Here is a 19,046-nt window from a genome sequence, read left to right as displayed (position 1 = left end):
TAAACACAAAATTATAGTCCTTAGGCCACATGCTTATAATACTGTGTAGTAACTTGTACCAGACCATTGGGTCTAGCCAAGAACCCCTCTGCATCCTAGTTTGTCACCACTTATCTTCCAGTATCCATCAGCATCATGAGGCTGGTAATGCCTGCCTTGCAGGGTTGTTGAGAACATGAAAAATGTGTGTAAAGCGTCTGGCTCAGGGTCAGCCACAGAGTATGTCTTTATCTACTAAGTTGTTCATCACACCCAGGGAAAAGGACTTATTTCTACGGAGCTGTGTGATTCAGGACTACTTGCAAAGGTTAAAACAAAAAAAACAACAAAAACAGGATGTAGCAGAGACCGCTAGTTGTCTATCCAAAGGCATTCTTCCCTTCTTTTCTGGAAGAGGATCTTATTGAGGGCAAAAATGTGCTTTGACGACATTTCTCAGCTCCGTGAGCCACGTTCCTAAGTCCACAAGCTGTGGGTAGAAACTGTTGGGTGGGGCTCGTGGAAACGCCTCTCCTAAAATAAGGACCTGAGGGCTGGAGCTCCAACAATCATTTTGGCCCAAGTGTGTGGATGGAAGCCAAGCTGTAAGGATAAAACCAAGTTTGCATCCTTGTAGTACCCATTCAACACTTTAAGCAAGAAAAGACTTAACGGGTTTAGGATGCTAGAATTCGGGGGTTTCCATTGCATGCAGGCGAACCCTGCCAGCCCACGTGTTAACGGAGCAGGCGTGGGGCTGCTGCCGGGCCTGCTCTGAGCCCCGCATTCCGTCCCTGAGAGTCCTTGGCCACCCTGGAACCAGCTGGGGCCGGGTGGCCAGGAGGAGCGCGATGTCAGCACCAGGAGAGCGGGCGGGGAACAGGCACCAGCGCCTGCCCTGGGGGCGACGCTGGCCACACCCCGCGACGGTCGGCCTCCCTCCCACTGAATTCTGGGCGCCCCGGGAGCGAAGCCGGAGTCAGAGCCCGACGTGGGTTCCCCGCAGTCGGGTGGAAGCGGGCCCGCGAGCCCCTGAGCACGCGGTCCCTCACTGCTCCGCCGCCCCCTCGTCACACACCACCCCCCGCAGCCCCGCCGCCCCCTCAACACGCGGCCCCTCACTGCTCCGCCGCCCCCTCAACACGCGGCCCCTCACTGCTCCGCCGCCCCCTCAGCACGAGGCCCTTCCCTGCTCCCCCACCCCTCAGCACGCACCACCCCCGCGGCGCCGCCGCCCCCTCAGCACGCACCACCCCCGCGGCCCCGCCGCCCCCTCAGCACGCACCGCCCTCGCGGCCCCGCCGCCCCCTCAGCACGCACCACCCTCGCGGCCCTGCGGCCCCCTCACCCGCGCCCGCCGTCGGCTTTGAAAGCCTCGGGAGCCGCCATCGGCGTCACGGGCCGCCTCGGGCTGCCATTGGCCGGAGCGCGTCACGTGCTGTGGCGCGCGGCGGCGATTGGAGCGGCACGGCCGCCGGGGGGCGTGGCGGGGCGTGGCGGGGGCGCGCCGCAGGCAGCCGAGGGAGCGGCGCCGCAGCCAGGAGCGGCGGGTGGGGTGAGTGAAGGGTGAGCGTGGCGGCGTAGGCGGGTGGCGGCTAGGCCGTGAGGGGCGGCGGGCGTCCGTCCTGAGGGGTGTGCTGGAACCCGGGGCCTTCGGGGCGCCCCGGCGAAGCTGGGTCTGTGGGGTCCGCCGGGACGGGCGGGGGCGCGCGGCCCGCCGTTGATGCCGCCGCGCCTTGGGGTGTGGTTCTGCCGCGGCGGGCGGGGCGCGGCCGGGTCCTCTGGAGAAGGGGCTGTCGGCGTTGTGGTGCGGGGGCTCCTGTCCTTGGACGTGGGACCTGGTTCACAGTGAAGGCTGCACGCGGGGACCGGGCGGGACGGGACCGCCGGCCGGACGGCGGCGTGTGGCTCTGACGTGGAACCGAGTCTGCCCCAGTTTGGTGTGACCGTGACCTCGTCACCTGTGTCAGGACGTGCGACCTCAACGCGGGCGACCGCTCTGCTCGTGGGGGCGAGAGGCCGTAGTAGGACGGCGGCGGCCGTGCCGCGGGCGCCGGACGTGAGCGGAGGCCGTGTCTGTGGCTGCACAGCGTCGTGGGGCGGCGGTGAGGACGGAAGAGTAGAGGTCGGCTCCTGGGGGAGCGGGGAGGAGAAGGTGAGAAGACGGGCGAGGGAGGCGCGCGTTCCCGGGGGCGCCGTCTGCGGTAGAGGCCCGCACGGACGGCGTTCACAGACCCACAGCTCGGAGGACCCGAGAGGTCATCCCGCTGGTGTAAAAGATTGGTGACAACACATATACACAAATAACTTTACTTGGGCTCCACAGCAAGTAAGTGTCATCCTTTTTCCATAGGAGAAAATCGAGGCGCAGAGGGTTTGGGGCACTTGCAGTCACAACTGTGGAATGGAAGAGCTGGGATTAAACCCAAATCCGTGTGGCTCCACCACCAGGCGCTCATCCTGTCGTCTGTCAGCCTCCAGTCCAGTCGTGTCCAAACCTCTTTGTGCACAACAATTCCACCTTGTGACTTTTTTAAAATGCAGATTCCCAGCCCCCCCACTCCAGAAATGTAGATTCAGGATCTGGGACCCGGCCTGGGAATCCACACTGTAACAACTTTCTAGGTGGTTCCATTTTGGTGATTCAGGAACATTTTGAAAACAACTATTCTAGTGTAATTTCCCACCCCGTCCCCCTGTCTTCATTGGGTTGTACTCAAAATTTCTCTTTCTGAGCAGAGATTCCATCTCCTCTCTCAGACAGGTGACCGACCAAGCTTTGGGAGGAAACCCTTTGTTGGGAGAAGCCAAGGTTTATGAGATAGCACCTTGCACTGTTGACCAGCTCTCAGTTTGAAAAAGTGCTGACAATTTTGCTTTGCCTTTTTTTTTTGTAGCGCTTCCTTCAGTGCTATTCTGGCCCTCCTAAAAAACCAGGCTCAAGGCATTTACTTTAAAGTTAATAATAAACAAATTTGAAAACACCATGGAAAAAAAGTTTAAAAACCACAGTTCACCCATAACGCCGCCAGTCTAACAGAATTATTTTCATGTTCTGTTGTATTGTTCTACTATTAATGATCTCTTTGTTGTTAATCACATAGGTTGTTCAGGTTCACAAAATGTAGAAAATTTTTCCGAGAGATGGGCTGCAACTTCAGAATTCCAATTGGAAATCTGAAAATTATCCTGAAGATGAACCTTTAATCACAGTTTTGTTAAAGGCATATCTCATTCTTTTTCAAAACTAAAAATACCTCAAAAGCTGAAGATTTTCTTTAGTTCTAAAATAAGTGGTATAGTGGGTGTGAAAATGTATACATTGAAATGTTTTTTTTAGTGGCTTTATCTATTCTTTCCTATGTCATTTCAACCACACCAAAAGATACATTTAATTTACTTTTATTTCTTGTTCTAAAAATTATGTTGGATAATCAAAACATTTCTTTGCTAATATTAACTGTATCATTTAATGCACTTAATGTGTTGTTACTGAAAAATTATAATTATTTTTTCTGTCCTGTGGAGGCAACATGAGGTAGAGGAAATAAAGTGGGTTTTGATTTAAGGAAGAACTGGTGTTCAAATCCCAGTTCCAAGACTTTCTTGACCTTGGGCCAGTGACTTCCTCTCTGATTCTCATTTGCTCATCTTTAAGATGGGAACAGTGCCTCCAGGGTTTTATCTAAGCAGATATAAAGCCCTAGTTGAGTACTAAGTACAACTGTTTTTCTACTTTTAGTTCTCTTTTTCTTCACTGTTTTTAGAGCAAATTTGTTAGTTCCAATCATGCTGTAATATTCAAGGTCATTTTCATTTCCAAAAAAGATGCAATTTTTTTTGGAGTATCTATGTGTGAGGCATAAAAAAAATCCGTAAAAATAATGAGCCACCTTTATAATTTTTTTGAGAAATCTAAGGACACAGACTATCTAGCGCTTTATCATGTTTTGCTCTCTATGACCAGAATCATCCATTTGTTAATTCAGTAAATATTTATGAACACTTACTAGTGCCAGGCACTATGTTAGATGTAGGGGATATACCAGTGAAGACAACAGACAGGGTCCCTGGTCTTACAGAAATTATACAGGAAAAAGACAATAAGCAAAGAAAACAAGGTAATTACAGATTGTGATAAATGATTGAACAATAAAGCTATAAAGTCTCTGAATGTTAACATGGTGAGGAAATGTGTTCCTCACTGAGTAATTTGTAACAAAATATTGGTTAGAAGATTCTCTTAAATTCTTAAGTCTCAAGATTGTCAAAGTACTTAGTGTATCAGAAAATGGGGAACTTAAGGAAAATGAATGAGCACAGTTAAAGATTCAGGTCTGAAATACTTTTTGCAACAGATCCAAGAGATGTAATTTACATTTGTTCCATAAAAAGGTCAATGCTGTGATAGTTCTTTGGCTTAACTTCTAAGAAGTCATAATCTTATTTTTCTTGGAAATCATTCCTTTCAATAGCAATTAGTCTGGGCACCTAGTTTGGTAGAGAATTGTGTCCAAAAAAAATCTTTCTCTGTGGTTTCTGTAAAATTTATTGTTCCTTAAGTCCATGGAAATTTTAACACAAACAATAAGTATGGACTGACCATTAAAATAGGTGTCTGAGGGAACAATTGGCCAAGTAACCTTAAACGTAACTTAGAAGTTACCTATCTTTTTTTTTTCTAGTTGGTCAAACAGGATCAATCTGATCATAGCAAATTGAACAGATTGGATTGTTAAAGAAACTGAATTTTGCAAGTGACTAGTTGCAATGATGAAAATTTGGTACTCCCTAAGTACTTACACTTGCATGAAAAAAATAACTTAAAAATGTGAACAGGGATTCTGCTTCAGCATTTTCTCAGTTTGTTATTAATCGTCTTTTCTGGGCCATCTAGTTAAGTGTTTGGACATTACTTTTTTGTCGTGGTTTAAAACCTAACATTTGTCCTCTTGGTTGGTAAACCTTATGATTTTAATCCATAACATTTTGAGCAGCAGGTTCTATCACAAGACCATCCCCTAGCCTCGTTCTAGCTGCTACGAAAGACGACTACTTCTTTTTGTTCTTTTTCTGTGGGCATGAATAAGGATCCATCTCTGGATCAGACTTTCCTGTCTGGATGCTGCAGTGTTTATAGCACAAGGAACTGGACATTGCCGGAGGAGAGTGGTTAGGAGAAGACCCACAAATAGTTACTTGAGGGAAACAAAGGCATGTGTTTTTGGTCTCTGAGTCACTTCTATTCACTACAGTTCAAGCAGCATCATTTCTTCTTCTGCACATTTGATCTGGTAATTTGTGGCATTTTATCTTTCAAAAAGAAAGTTCACTGGCCCTATATATGAACTCAGGACTTTATTTCATCAAAAAATTTTGAGCACTTAACTGTGTGCCAGCCATTGTAATGGTTTAAATGGATCTATTATAATAGATTCAGTGGTGAATTCCTGTATGTTAAGAAGGGCCATGTGATCTTAGCTGCTCATGGAAACATTTTCTCGTTTAGAATCATGCCTTTGCAAAGTCAATCTTGATATGTTACTTTTATAGCTTATGAAGACTAATTCAACTCTAGGTGGAAAAAGTTCTAGAGAATTTACATTTTCTCCATTTTTAAAAATCTTTTTTAGGAATTAAATTGCCCACTGGTTTAATTAGAGTTGACTGTGTTTTTATTTTATTCTATTCCCAATACTCTTTCCCAAGAAGTATACCTATATATATTGTCTTGTTAAAATAACTTTTTCTTACAAAGGTAATATGTATTCAGTGTCAAACTTGGAAAATATTGATAATCAGGAAATAAAATATACCGTGTTAATATTTTGGCATATAGTCTTCCAATCTTATGTCTATGTACATGTTTTACTTATGTATTTCTTTTATAAAAATGAAATCATACTCTGCATTCTATTTTATAGCTTGTATTTTTTTTATCTAGTATTATATGGTAAATAAATTTGCTTTTTACTCACATGATTCCAATTCTGATGTTTTATTGCTAGAATAGGGACCAGAAGAATCCATGTATTAAATTACTCTACAGGATAAATTCAGAAACCCAAACCACCAACCCGGGAAAAAAATCCACTTCTCTGCTCCTTTCCTTCCTTAATTCTGGTCCTTGTTCTCATCCGCTGCCCATCGTCCCACCCCCACCCACAGGAGGGTCTTGTTGAGGGAGTCTCTGAAGGAAGATTTATCTAGTTATGTTACACATAGTTAACACTTTAAGTTCTCTTCTTTTCAAACCTTTTCAGCCAGTCCTTCAAAGTTTTTGTTTACTTTTTTTTGCTAGAGGCAAAGCATCGAGAGCGGAATTGGGAGGATTTCCAGTAATATGGGAAAATAAAATCATATGCTGTAACTCTTTCTCAGAATTATAAGGCAGGAGGTACCTAAATAAAAATATGTTTAAAGTTGAGTAATATTCAAGTTTTAAATTTTTGAGTTCCAAAGAAAATAGCCTAATTTTTTATTTTATTTTATTGAGGTCATAATAGTTTATAACATTGTGACAATTTCAGTTGTCAGTCCACCATATATATGTGCTCCTTTACCCCTTATGCCCACCTCCCAACCTCCTTCCCCTCTGGTAACCACTAATCTGTTCTGTTTGTCCATGTGTTTGTTTATCTTCCACATACGAGCGAAATCATACGGTCTTTGTCTTTCTCTGTCTGGCTTATTTTGCTTAACGTAATAACCTCAAGGTCCATCCATGTTGTTGCAAATGGGGTGATTTTGTCTTTTTTATGGCTGAGTAGTATATATGCACCACGTCGTCTTTATCCATTCATCAGGCGATGGGCACTTGGGTTGCTTCCCCGACTTGGCTATTGTAAATAATGCTGCAATGAACATAGGGGTGCATAAGTGTCTTTGAATTGTTGATTTCACGTTTTTTGGATAAATACCCAGTAGTGGGATACCTGGGTCGTATGGTATTTCGATTTTTGATTTTTTGAGAAATCTCCGTACTGCTTTCCGTAGAGGCTGCACCAGTTTGCATTCCCACCAGCAGTGATTGAGGGTTCCCTTTTCTCCACATCCTCTCCAACATTTGTTGTTTTTTGTCTTGGTGATTATAGCCATTCTAACAGGAGTAAGGAGATATCTCATTGTAGTTTTGGTTTGTGTTTCCCTGATGATTAGTGATGTTGAACATCTTTTCATGTGCCTGTTGGCTATCTGTATATCTTCCTTGGAAAACTGTCTGTTCATATCCTCTGCCCATTTTTTGATTGAGTTGTTTGTTTGTTGTTGAGTTGTATAAGTTCTTTATATATTTTGGAGATTAACCTGTTGTCAGATACATGATTTGGAAATATTTTCTCCCAGTTGGTGGGTTGTCTTTTCTTTTTGTTGCTGGTTTCCTTTGCCTTGCAAAAGCTCTTTAGTCTGATGATGTCCCACTTGTTTATTTTTTCTTTTGTTTCCCTTGCTTAGTAGACATGGTATTCCAAAAGATCCTTCTAAGACCACTGTAAAAGAGTGTACTGCCTATATTTTCTTCTAGGATTTTTATGAAAACAGCCCAATTTTTAAATTCCATTTTGCCTTTTGTATATTACCTCAAACTTTCTAGCACTTTTGTTATATCTACTGCTAATGTGCGAATACATTTTGACTATAAAATTATCCCTGTTTTGAAATACACAATATTTTTATTTTCATTCTCAATGTCTTTATAGTCTATGAGAAATTATATATAAAAATGACTCGGCACAGATTAAATTTATATTAGATATTAAAAACAATGATAAGAATGTGTTTTAAAATGTAGCATGAAAGTAAATATTTAAAAATGTATGTAATGGTAACCAGTGCAACTATAGAATCTTTCGAAAATAGCATTCTTATTCCTATAAAAGTAAAACATTAAGTATAAAAATTTAGAAAATAAGAAACAAAAGAAAAAAGAACATTTTCAGTCCCACCACTGTTAATATTCCATTAGTTTACTAATCTGATTTGCCTTTTTTCTTTCTTAATCTGTGGTGGATTCTGTTCATAGTGGTCATGTAAAATGATAGCTCTCCTGTGAGTGCTTTGACCCTCTTTATTTGAATTGAATATGTATACATTATCTATTTTGAGCCTGTTCTGTGAATGGATGGGCTTATTCCTATTTTAAGGTCAAAATCTTTTATCTACCCTGTTTATAAACCACAGCAGATTTTGACTTCCTTGGATGTCTGCAGACATCTGGCCCATCGTGTGTCTTTAGGGAAAGGTATGAGTACACTAACTTTTTAAGTTTGTTTTAGTCATCTGAGTAATAACAAAATAAGAAATAATATAAGTAATAATGGAAAATATAGAAATGTATAAAGGAAAAAGTTAACCATACTTCTGTTATCAGCCTTGTGTACAGTTTTTCTGTTTGACTTATTTTAATAGAAATTTTTTACCATTCTAAGTCAATTTTTAGTATTTTAATATGTTGCTGAAATAACGTGCTGCAGCTAATGCCAGCCCCTGTCTTTCGCAGCTCCTCCACCTGTAGTCTCCTGCAGGCCAGGTTCTTCCTAGATGCTGACCATCCTGACTTGAATACTTTATTATAATATTCACTGACATCGTTTCTCTTATTTCTTGACGACTTCTTACATTTTTGTCCTTGTGTCGGTGGTCTGCCTGAACAAGTTCACCTTCACCATGTCGAGCGAACGTTATTATTGAACTGCTTTCTCTTCCTTTCTTCCCCGTAGCTGAGTTCATTTTCTCAGCCCCCATGCTGACTAATCTCCACATTTCCTCCATTCTATAAGCCTGTTTCGCAGAGGTCCTAGCGTGCGTCTGGCTTAGCCTGCTGAATTTTGTCTGTAAAAGGCTGTACATAATCAATTGACTAGTTCATTGTTTTCTTTCCTTTGAGCAAAAGCCCACTGAAAACAGAGATGATAAGCAGGGCCACAGGGGAGGTTTTCTTCTGTCTGTGGTTCGTTGCGTGTGTTTCCTGGTGCACGTGGGAAAAGTATTGTCATTTAGATAATTTTCTTCCCTTCCGTCTTATGCAAATGATTAGATATTTCAAAATAGGGAAAACAGAATTCTAATGATACGTGGATTTTTAAAGTGTGAATGCCCTTAATGGTCTAAATTGGAAAAGAGATTGTGGAATAATTATGCTTTTGGCTTATACCTTCCAAAATCTTGTTTTCTAATTGGTTATTATCTGGATTAGTGGTAGACCTCCTTGATTGACAAATCAAGCTTCCATGTTCCTCACATTCATGAAGACAGAAATAAAATTGAATTACTTTTCTTTATATTAAATTTTAGACTTTTAAGTTTTATACAGTTTAAAACTAACTTTTCTAGGTGATTATAACAATAGAATATAAGTAATATCTTTTTGTCACATAAATGGTGAAATTGGTAGGTTTCAGCAGTGTGAATCCTGCTGTATTGGGCATTTGGGGAAGAGATCTTAATATATATTAATGACTTACTCTGTGCCAGACGTTGAGCCCAAGTCAGCCTGTATCTGCCCCTCATTCCTAAGCCTGTCCCTCGGGTCGTACTGAACGACTCTGACTCCTTGTCCACACAACAGTCCTTTCAGTATTTGGATTCCTTGCTCTCTGGGTGTATGCTTTCATCCTTTTCCCAGACGACTACCTTTTAAAGGTCAGGGACTCTTATTTGTGCTTGTGTTCTCCCATGCCTCTCATCATTTTTGGTACCTAGTAGGGGCTCAGATATTTATTATATTGAATTGGGCTGTTGTTCATCTGAGTCCCTAACCATCCTGGCCTCTTCCCCTCTGGGCAAACTCCAGTTTGTCCCTTTTAAGCTATGTTCCTGGTATATTCTGTCCTCCTACTTTGAAAAAAATAGAGCTGCACAGTAACACAATTTTATATGATTGAAAGTTGGAAAAATAAGAGATGACCTAATTTTATTATTATTGAGCATGTCAAAGTGTTCTGTTGCCAGACTTTTATCTCTGAAAATTGCATTACTTATTTTGTTGCTCACTTTCTTCCAGCTTTTGCCATTGGGAGCTCTTTCAGTTAGCTTTTGTATCCTTTTGACATCTTCCCAGCGGTCTGTGTTTTGAGCACTTCCCTACTTCCTGGCACTACAGGATGCTCCAGGCTCATCTGGTATATTCCGTACTCCAGCCCTAAAGTCAGCCATTTCAACAAGGATCCCTGGATCCTTTTACTGGAGAATGGTATTAGAAATCAGCATTTGCTCTGATGTGCTCATCACTACTGGAGTGTCATTGCTTTTAGGCCCTGTCAGTGACCAGAGCGAGGAAATAAATGTATATGTATTAACCTGTGTATGCATACATATTTATTATTTCTGCTTTTACTTACCAGTTTCTATGTTAAGCTAAACAAGAGTTCCTACTGATGTCTCAGACTCTAATTCAGAACTACAAGATTCCTTCTAGCCTTTCACCCTTACCTGTCTGCAACTTCCCATTCCAGCAGTGAGAAACCTTGCTCCTGCCATTCACCATCTTTTTACTTATTTTTTCACTCGCAGTATGCATGTACAGCAGTATCAGAATTGTTAACTGCTACCTCCATGAGAAACAACGTTACTAACTACAGTGCTTATGTACAGTTCCTTTTATTTTGTCTCACAGTTTCCAGTCATTTCCAAAGTTACTTGGATCCCTTTCTTCCCATTCCCTCCAGTGAGGTTATGTCATACATTTGTAATACAATTAAATTCTTTTGTCATAGTCTGCATTCCGTGCTGGGAGCCCCCCTCCACTCTCCTAGTTGATTTTTTAAAATTTTCTTTTTAAAATATTACATTAAGTTTCCTTCTTTGTGCTATAAAGTACCTGAGGTTTTGATAGATGGATAACATCATGTTTCTGTCACTGTAGGACTAGACAAAATAGTTTCATGGCCCTAAAAAATTGTGCTTTACCTAGTCACCCCTCTGCCCTTTCCAAACCTCTTGCCAAAACTGATCTGTTTTCTGTCTTTTCCAGAAAGTCTCATAAATGGAATCCTACAGTATGTAGCCTTCTCAGACTGGATTCTTTCACTTAACGTAATGCATTTAAGATTTATCCATGTCGTTGCGTAGATTAATGACTCTTTCCGTTTGATCACAGAACGGTATTCATAGTATGATTGTAACATCTTGGCTGTTTCTGGGTATTGGCAATTACGAATAAAGCTGCTGTAAAGATTCACATACACATGTTGTGTGCACATAAGTTTTCAGATCAGTTGGGTAAATACCTGGGAACGCAATTTCTGGGTCCGATGCTAAGACTGTGTTTAGCTAAGAAACTGCCAAACTGTCTTCTAAAGTGTCCATACCATTTTGTATTCATTCCCACCAGCAATGAAGGAGAGTTCCTGTTGCTCCCCATCCTTGTCAGCGCTTGATATTACTAAAGTTTTTTTTTTTTTTTTTAGCCATGCTAATAGATGTGTAACGGTATATCATTGTGGTTTTAATTTCCATTTCCCTATACTGAGCATCTTTTCATGTACTTATTTGCATCTGTATATCTTCAGTGAGGTGTCTGTTCAGATCTTTTGCCCTTTTTTTTTTTTATTTCAGTAGAAACTAAAAAATATAGTATCGAGATTTTATTTTTTTAAATTATTTTTGTGTGTGTGAGGAAGATTAGCCGTGAGCTAACATCTGATGCCAATCTTCCTCTTTTTTGCTGAGGAAGATTGGCCCTGTGCTAACATCTGTGCCCATCTTCCTCTACTTCATATGGGACGCCGCCACAGCATGGCTTGACAAGCGGTGTGTCAGTGCATGCCCGGGATCCGAGTCTGTGAACCTTGGGCCACCGACATGAAGTGCGCGAACTTAACCACTACGCCACCGGGCCTCCCCTTTCTGGGTCCATTTTTATTAAGCCTTTATTTATTTATTTTTTTAGTTGTTATTTTAATAGTTTATAACATTGTGAAATTTTGGGTTGTACATTTTTGTTTGTCCATCACCACATGGACTTTATTTTTTTAGAGCAGTTTTAAGTTCACAACAAAATTGAGAGGAAGGTACAGAGATTTCCCGTATATACCCTGCCCCCACACATGTCTAGTCTCCCCCATTATCAACATCACTCACCAGAATCATACTTTTTTTTTTTACCAAGGATGAACCTACATTGATGTATCATAATCACCTAAAGTCTATAGTTTACGTTAGGGTTCACTCTTGGTGTTGTACTATCTATAGATTTGGACAAATTTATAATGATGTATATCCATCATTATAATATCACACAGGGTGTCTTCACTGCCCTGAAAATCCTCTGTGCTCTGCCTATTCATTCCTCCCTCCCTCCCCCAGCCCCAGCAACCACTGATCTTTTTATTGTCTCTGTAGTTTTGCCTTTTCCGGAATGTCATCTAGTTGGAATCATGCTTTTCAGATTGGCTTCTTTCACTTAGTGATATGTGTTTAAGATTCATCCATATTTTTTCATGGCTTGATAGCTCATATCTTTTTAGTGCTGAATAAATTCCATTATCTGAATGTACCACAGTTTATCAGTTCACCTATTGAAGGGCATCTTAGTTGCTTCCAAGTTTTATGAATAAAGCTGCACATCTGTGTGTAGTTTTTGTGTGGAAATAGTTTTCAGCTCCTTTGGGAAAATACCAAGGAATGCAATTGCTGGATCGTATAGTAAGAGTATGTTCAGTTTTGCAAAAAACCACCAAACTACCTTCCAAAGTGACTGTACTATTTTGCATTCCCACCAGCAACTCATGAGAGTTTCTGTTGTTCCACATCCTCACCAGCAGTTGGTGTTGTCAGTGTTTCAGATTTTTGCCATTCTAATAAGTGTGTAGTGGTATCTCATTGTTTTAATTTGCATTTCCCTGATGCTAAGTGATGTGGAGCATCTTTTCATGTGGTTATTTACCATCTGTATGTAGTCTTTGGTAAGGTGTCTGTTAAGGTCTTTGGCTGATTTTTAAATTAGATTGTTTATTCTCTTATTGTTGAATTTTAAGAGTTTTTTGTATATTTTGAATAACAGTTCATTGTCAGATGTGTGTTTTGCAAATATTTTCTCCCAGTGTGTGGCTTGTCTTCTGATTCTCTTGACATTGTTTTTTGCAGAGCAGAAGTTTTTAATTTTAATTAAGTCCAGCTTATTATTTCTTTCATGGATCCTGTCTTTGGTGTAATATCTAAAAAGGCATGACCATACCCAAGGTCATTTAGGTTTCTGTCTATGTTATCCGGTAGGAATTTTATAATTTAGCATTTTACATTTAGGTCTATCATTTATTTTGACTTAATTTTTGTGCAAGTGTAAGGTATGTGTCTAGATTCTTTTTTTTTTTGCACATGGATTTCCAGTTGTACCAGCACCACTTGTTGAAGAGATTGTCTTTTCTCCATTGTATTGCCTTTGCTCTTTTGTCAAAGATCAGTTGACTATATTTATGTAAGTTTATTTCTGGGCTCTCTATTCTGTTCCATTGATCTACATGTCTGTTCTTTGGCCAATACCACACTGTCTTGATCACTGTAGCTTTATAGTAAGCTTTGAAGTCAGGTAGTGTCAGTCCTCCAGCTGTTCCTCTCCTTCAATATCATATTGGCTATTCTTGGTCTTTTGCCTCTCCATGTAATCTTTAGAATCAGTTTGTTGATGTCCGTAAAATAACTTGCTGGTATTTTGGCTGGGATTGTGTTGAATCTGTAGATCAAATTGGGAAGAACTGACATCTTGACAGTATTGAATCTTCCTATCCATGAACATAGAATATCTCTCCATTTATTTAGTTCTTCTTTGATTTTGTTCTTCGGAGTTTTGTAGTTTTCCTCATATAGATCTTATGTATATTTTGTTGTTCTTATCATTTTTTAATCCATTCTGCCAGTCTCTGATTTTTGATTGGAGCATGTAATCCATTTACATTTAATGTAATTACTGATAAATTAGGATTTATGCCTGCCATTTTCCTACTTGTTTTTATGTGTCTTATGTCTTCTGCGTTCCTTTATTCCTTGATTCTTGCCTTTTTTTGTTAGAGATTTTTCATTATGCCTTTTCAGTTCTCTTTTCTTTTCTATATATTTGGAGGGTTTTTTTAGTGCTTACCCTGGGATTACAGTTAGCATCTTAACTTAAAACAGTCTTGTTCACATTAATACTAGTTTAATTTCAGTAGGATACAAAAAATTTTCTCCAATATACCTCCATTCCCTTCTCCCTCTTTTGCACTATTATTGTCATACAATTCAAATTACATCTTTATACATCATATCAACTCATTTTTAAAATTATTGCTTTATGCAGGTGTCTTTTAAAGTGAGTCAAGAAAAAATTATATTTATATGTATTTTCATAATACCGATTTAGTTAGCTTTAGTTAGCTTTGTTTTTTTTTCGTGCTATTTTTGTGTGTTGATTCTAGTTACCCTTTGGTGTCTTTTATTTCAGTCTGCATGACTCCCTTTTGATATTTCTTGTAGGGCAGGTCTGCTAGCAACAAATTCTATCGGGTTTTTTTTTTTTTCCTGATTGTTTTAAATCTGGAGATGTCTTAATTTCTCCTTTATTTTTCAAGGAGAGGTTAGCTGGATGTAGAATTCTTGGTTGACCATCTGTTTCTTTCAACACTTTGAAGATGGTTGGATCTTTGGATCTCATTGCCTTCCATCTTTTCTGATGAGAGTCAACTATCTGTTCTGTAGGAGAGGTACATACCTCCCCTGTAGTACCCTCTTCATGGTCATATTCTGGGCTACAACTTCCTAAGCTCAGTTTTAGTTGCCTGTTCTATATGCTTTCTTTCTTCCAAAAGCTTACTGAGGTAACTAGTCCACTGATAGCCTCCACATGCTCCTTGCTCTGTGGGCTTATTCTTTTTAAAATTTCTTTTCACCAGGGCCTTAGGAGGGAAGGGGAAGCTACAATATGAGCTTAGTCCACTACTTAAACCAGTCGTTCTGTGAATCTTGCTATAGAAGGTCTGATCTAAGCCTGTGAAGTTCCAGGAGCCACACACCTGCCTATGTTTTAAGTCACCCAAGTGCTTGAAATATGTTTCACAGAATAGCTTTTTCTTAGAGAAATAGTTCAGGAATTAAAGAGGTAGAAAATCTTGTTATTCTTTCTAGTCTATAAATAAATGGGAATAATGAAGTGAGTAACAAACTGCTTTACCCAGTATTTTAAGGTTTTCATGTTGAACTAGCTGAAATTGATTGAAAAAAATTTCTGAACCGTATGTCACAAAATATGTATTTAAAGGTGAACGTAATTATATATCCACAATATTTATATATTTATTGAAAGGAATATTTAGATAATGAACATCTGTTGGTTAGGAATCCAAATTATGGTGTCCAAAATGATGTGGTATCTGGTGCTTGACCAAAAGTGGGTGATGTGGCAAGTCTTTCTTCTTGGTGCTACCACCTGCATAGCAGTGCTCTGATTCCAGGTTATGTGTTTTGAGTTAGAATTTTGGTAGGAACATTAGTACCCAGGTCTCACCCAGGAATATGAGGCTCTTTCTAGATCTGGGCGACGAGGTGGGCCTTCTTAATGTATTTCGAGATTTTGTGAAGATTGCCTCAGGAGCTGTAAAAAGAAGCATTTATTGTTTGACAGCTAAACAGAACCCAGGAGACACACCTTCACAATAACCTATATGAATACCTGCTGTTGAGTAAATGCAGACTGCTTACATAATGCAATGCAGTGGTTCTCAAAGTGTCAGCATCACTGGAAACTAAAATGCAGATTCTCAGCCCCACCCAGACCTACTGAGTGAAAATTCTGGGGGTGGGGCCCAGTAGTCTGGGTTTTTAAGAAGGCCGTCTAGGTGGTTCTCATGAGTGTTGAATTAGGAATTGTTGACCTCTTGATGAGTTTGGAAGTATTTGTGGTGGTGACTTGAATGTGAGGTTGGTTCAGACCTGTAGGAATAATTAGCCAGGTGTGGCTGATTGTGGGAAAATGTTAGGGAATATGGAAACCTTGCTTGTGAAAACCAGCTTCACCTTTTGTTGACATTTTACCCATCTGTCTTATCATAATGTGTTTTCTGAAGAATCTGAACCTAACAGCCTATTTCTTTAAATGATGAAATAACGAAGATCCTGCTGTAGTGTTTTTCTCTGATCTGTGACAAGTCTCCTGAGAGCCAGGGACCCTCCCTAAGGTGTATTTAAGGTGTGAGATCACAGAAGCCAGTGAAGTTCATAGCAAACTGCTAGACATAACGTATATTCAAGGCAGCCTTAGTTCTTTCTCTGAGGACTTACCTTGTTAGAAAGGCTGGAGGAGTCTGAAAAAAAGAAAAAATGTTTTCTAAATGTTGCCTACCTGCGGGCAGGGGTGATTAGAGGAGACAAGACATTTTATATAGTTCTGTCTGTCTTTTTTTTTGAGGTTGCAGATTCAGAGGTGAGGACATTTTCTGTTTAAAAGAAGCCTGTTCTGTTTACATAAGGAGTGCTTTAATTCTTTGAGGATAAAATACTACTGTGGTTTTAGGAAGCTATGTTTTATAGCATCTGAGCCACTAGATAAATCTTCAGTCAGCAGTAGGTGATGAGAGCATGTGAATAAAATGTGTAATTGGTGTTAGGGAAGGTATCCTAAAGGAGAGAAGTTATTGAGGGTTGAAGTTATTGTCCTCATGCATATTTGGCTGAAAAGAAAACAGATGCACCCCTCAGGGAATTAGAAGGAATACAGATTTGTCAGGTTGAAGATTGACAGAAGTTGGAGGTATAAATGGGATCAGGAAAACTAAGACGAGGAAAATGCCATTGCTTGCGTTTGCACGGTGGTGCTGTCACGTAATTTATGTGCTCTTGGCAATGCCTTGAGATAGGTGAGACGGTACTGTTCCTCCTTTACAGATGAAAAAGCTGGGGTTCAGAGATGAAATGATAATGGTGGTGGAGGCAGCCCGCCACCTTTTATTGACATTTACTCATGTGTTCATTCAGTGAGTCTTCACTGAGCAGCTGCCGTGTGCCAGGCCCTGTTGTGGGCTTCCTACAACAGTTGACAAAGCAGACAAATGTATGCCTCCATGGATCTTCCATTCTAATAGGGAAAGGCCGACAATAAATAAGTAAATTACATATGTGTTGGCTGTGTTTTCTTCATAAGTCCTGAGAAGAAAAGTGAAACAGGGAAGGGGAGCTGGTTTAAATTGCAAATAGGGTGGCTAGATGGGTTTTGAAAAGAGGGGTCACATGACCCAGCTAAAGTTAACAAGATCACTCTGGCTGCTGTGTTGAGAACAGATTGAATTATGGACCAGGCACAGAAGCAGGTCTGTATACAGGCCCTTGGGTTATCTTTACAACCACTGCAGGGCAGATAGTGAGGCTCAGAGATGTTAGTAGATGCGCCTACTCACAAAGCTAGTAAGTGCCAACAACTCTATTGAAAATGTGTTTGGGTTTTATAACCTTATGCTCAGACCAGCTGCATTTCTGTTTCTGTTAGGAGAGAGGAGGCCAAAATGTGTAAAGGGGCTGTGTTCTTGATGTTTGTCTTTGGGACAGCAGTGAAGGAACATTTGGATGAAGGATCAGCATGTTGTCTGCACAAAGCAAAACAAATTTGAAAATCCTGCTGTAGATAGGGAGATCTGTAAAGTTTCTTACAAGTGAAGGAATTATAAATGGTGCAGAATCCAGTGTAGCTGAGTTAAAGCACATAGAGTAACAATGAAGTTCCTTTTATTTACTTTGTGGTCATTTTTGTTGAAAAGCTGTGTATGTGGTACTTAAGAGCACAAACTCTGGAGCTGAACTGTGTGAATTCAGGTTCCTGCTCTGCTACTTAATTGCTCTGTGACTTCTGGCAAATTATTTGACTTCTCTTTGCCTTAGTTTCCTAATCTGTAAAATGGGAATAATATACAAAACTAAATATGTTCTTACCATGTGGTCCAGCAGTCATGCTCCTTGGCATTTACCCAAAGGAGCTGAAAACTTGTGTCCACACAAAAGCCTGCACATGGATGTTTATAGCAGCTTTATTCATAATTGCCAAAATTTGGAAGCAACTAAGATGCCCTTCAGTAGGTAAATGGATAAATAACTGTGGTACATCCAGATAATAGTTTTTCAGCACTAAAAAGAAATGAGTTATCAAGTCGTAAAAAGACATGGAGGAACCTTAAATGCACATCACTGAGTGCGAGAAGCCAATCTGAAAAGGCTAATACTGTCTGATTGCAACTATGTGGCATCCTGGAAAAGGCAAAGCTGTGGAGACAGTAAAAGGATCAGTGGTTGCTGGGGTGGAGTGGGGGTGAGATGGGAAGATAACTGAGCGGAGCACAGAGGATTTTTAGAGCAGTATAAATACTCTGCATGATACTATAATGGTGGATACACGTCATTATGCATTTGTCCAGATCCATAGAATGTACAACACCAAGAATGAACCCTAAGGTAAACTGTGGTCTCTGGGTGATGATGATGTGTCAGTGTAGGTTCATCAGTTGTAACAAACATACCCTCCAGTGGGGGATGTTGATAGTGGAGGAGGCTGTGCGTGGGGGTTGGGGCAGGGGGTAAATGAGAACTCTCCATACCTTCCCCTCAGTTTTGCTGTGAACCTAAAACTGCTCTGAAAAATAAACTATATTTTTTTTAATGAGAATAATAGAGTACTCACTTAATAGTGTTGTGTTGAGAATTATGTGTTAAGATATATAAAACACTTGGAACAGTGCCTGGCATGGAATAAGCTTATGTGTTTTAGTTGTTATTGTATTATTCATGAACATAAAAATATTTATGTAGCTTTCATAGGTTTGCTCATATCCTTGGGCGTCCATCTCTCTTTCCCCCTACAAATAAGTTTTTCAACCTCAGATTCTTCTACTGTGATTGCAGTGTAGAATCTAATCATACTGACAGTATTTCTTTAAGTGTGGGCAAAGGGCCTCCTACATCATTAGCTTGTTGATAATCTAAATTGTTAACGCTCCTCAGCAGGCTTACCAACTCAGCCGTTTTGAGGGTGGCACAAGGGAATTTGCATTTTCCGTGAGCACCCAAGATGATTCTGATGCAAAGCGGAGTGCTAGTGCTGTGAGAGTCTGGGTGGG

General features: G+C 40.5%; 1 protein-coding gene across 3 annotated transcripts in view; it reads left to right on the top strand.

Moving 5' to 3' along the window:
• Positions 1–1,495: 1,495 nt before the first annotated feature.
• PTPDC1 (protein tyrosine phosphatase domain containing 1) overlaps positions 1,496–19,046 on the top strand; it is a 67,211-nt gene continuing 49,660 nt past the window's right edge. For 2 of the 3 annotated variants that reach the window (XM_058566072.1, XM_058566070.1), the window contains exon 1: positions 1,497–1,534. The gene's annotated coding sequence lies outside the window, so the exon portion shown is untranslated. Of the gene's footprint in view, positions 1,535–19,046 lie in introns of all 3 variants that reach the window. The other variant, XM_058566073.1, reaches the window with a different exon arrangement.

Source organism: Diceros bicornis, chromosome 22, assembly GCF_020826845.1.
Source record: "Diceros bicornis minor isolate mBicDic1 chromosome 22, mDicBic1.mat.cur, whole genome shotgun sequence".
NCBI classification, from domain to species: domain Eukaryota; kingdom Metazoa; phylum Chordata; class Mammalia; order Perissodactyla; family Rhinocerotidae; genus Diceros; species Diceros bicornis.
Note: the sequence above shows the minus strand (reverse complement) of the source record. Positions and strands in the feature narration are given on the sequence as shown.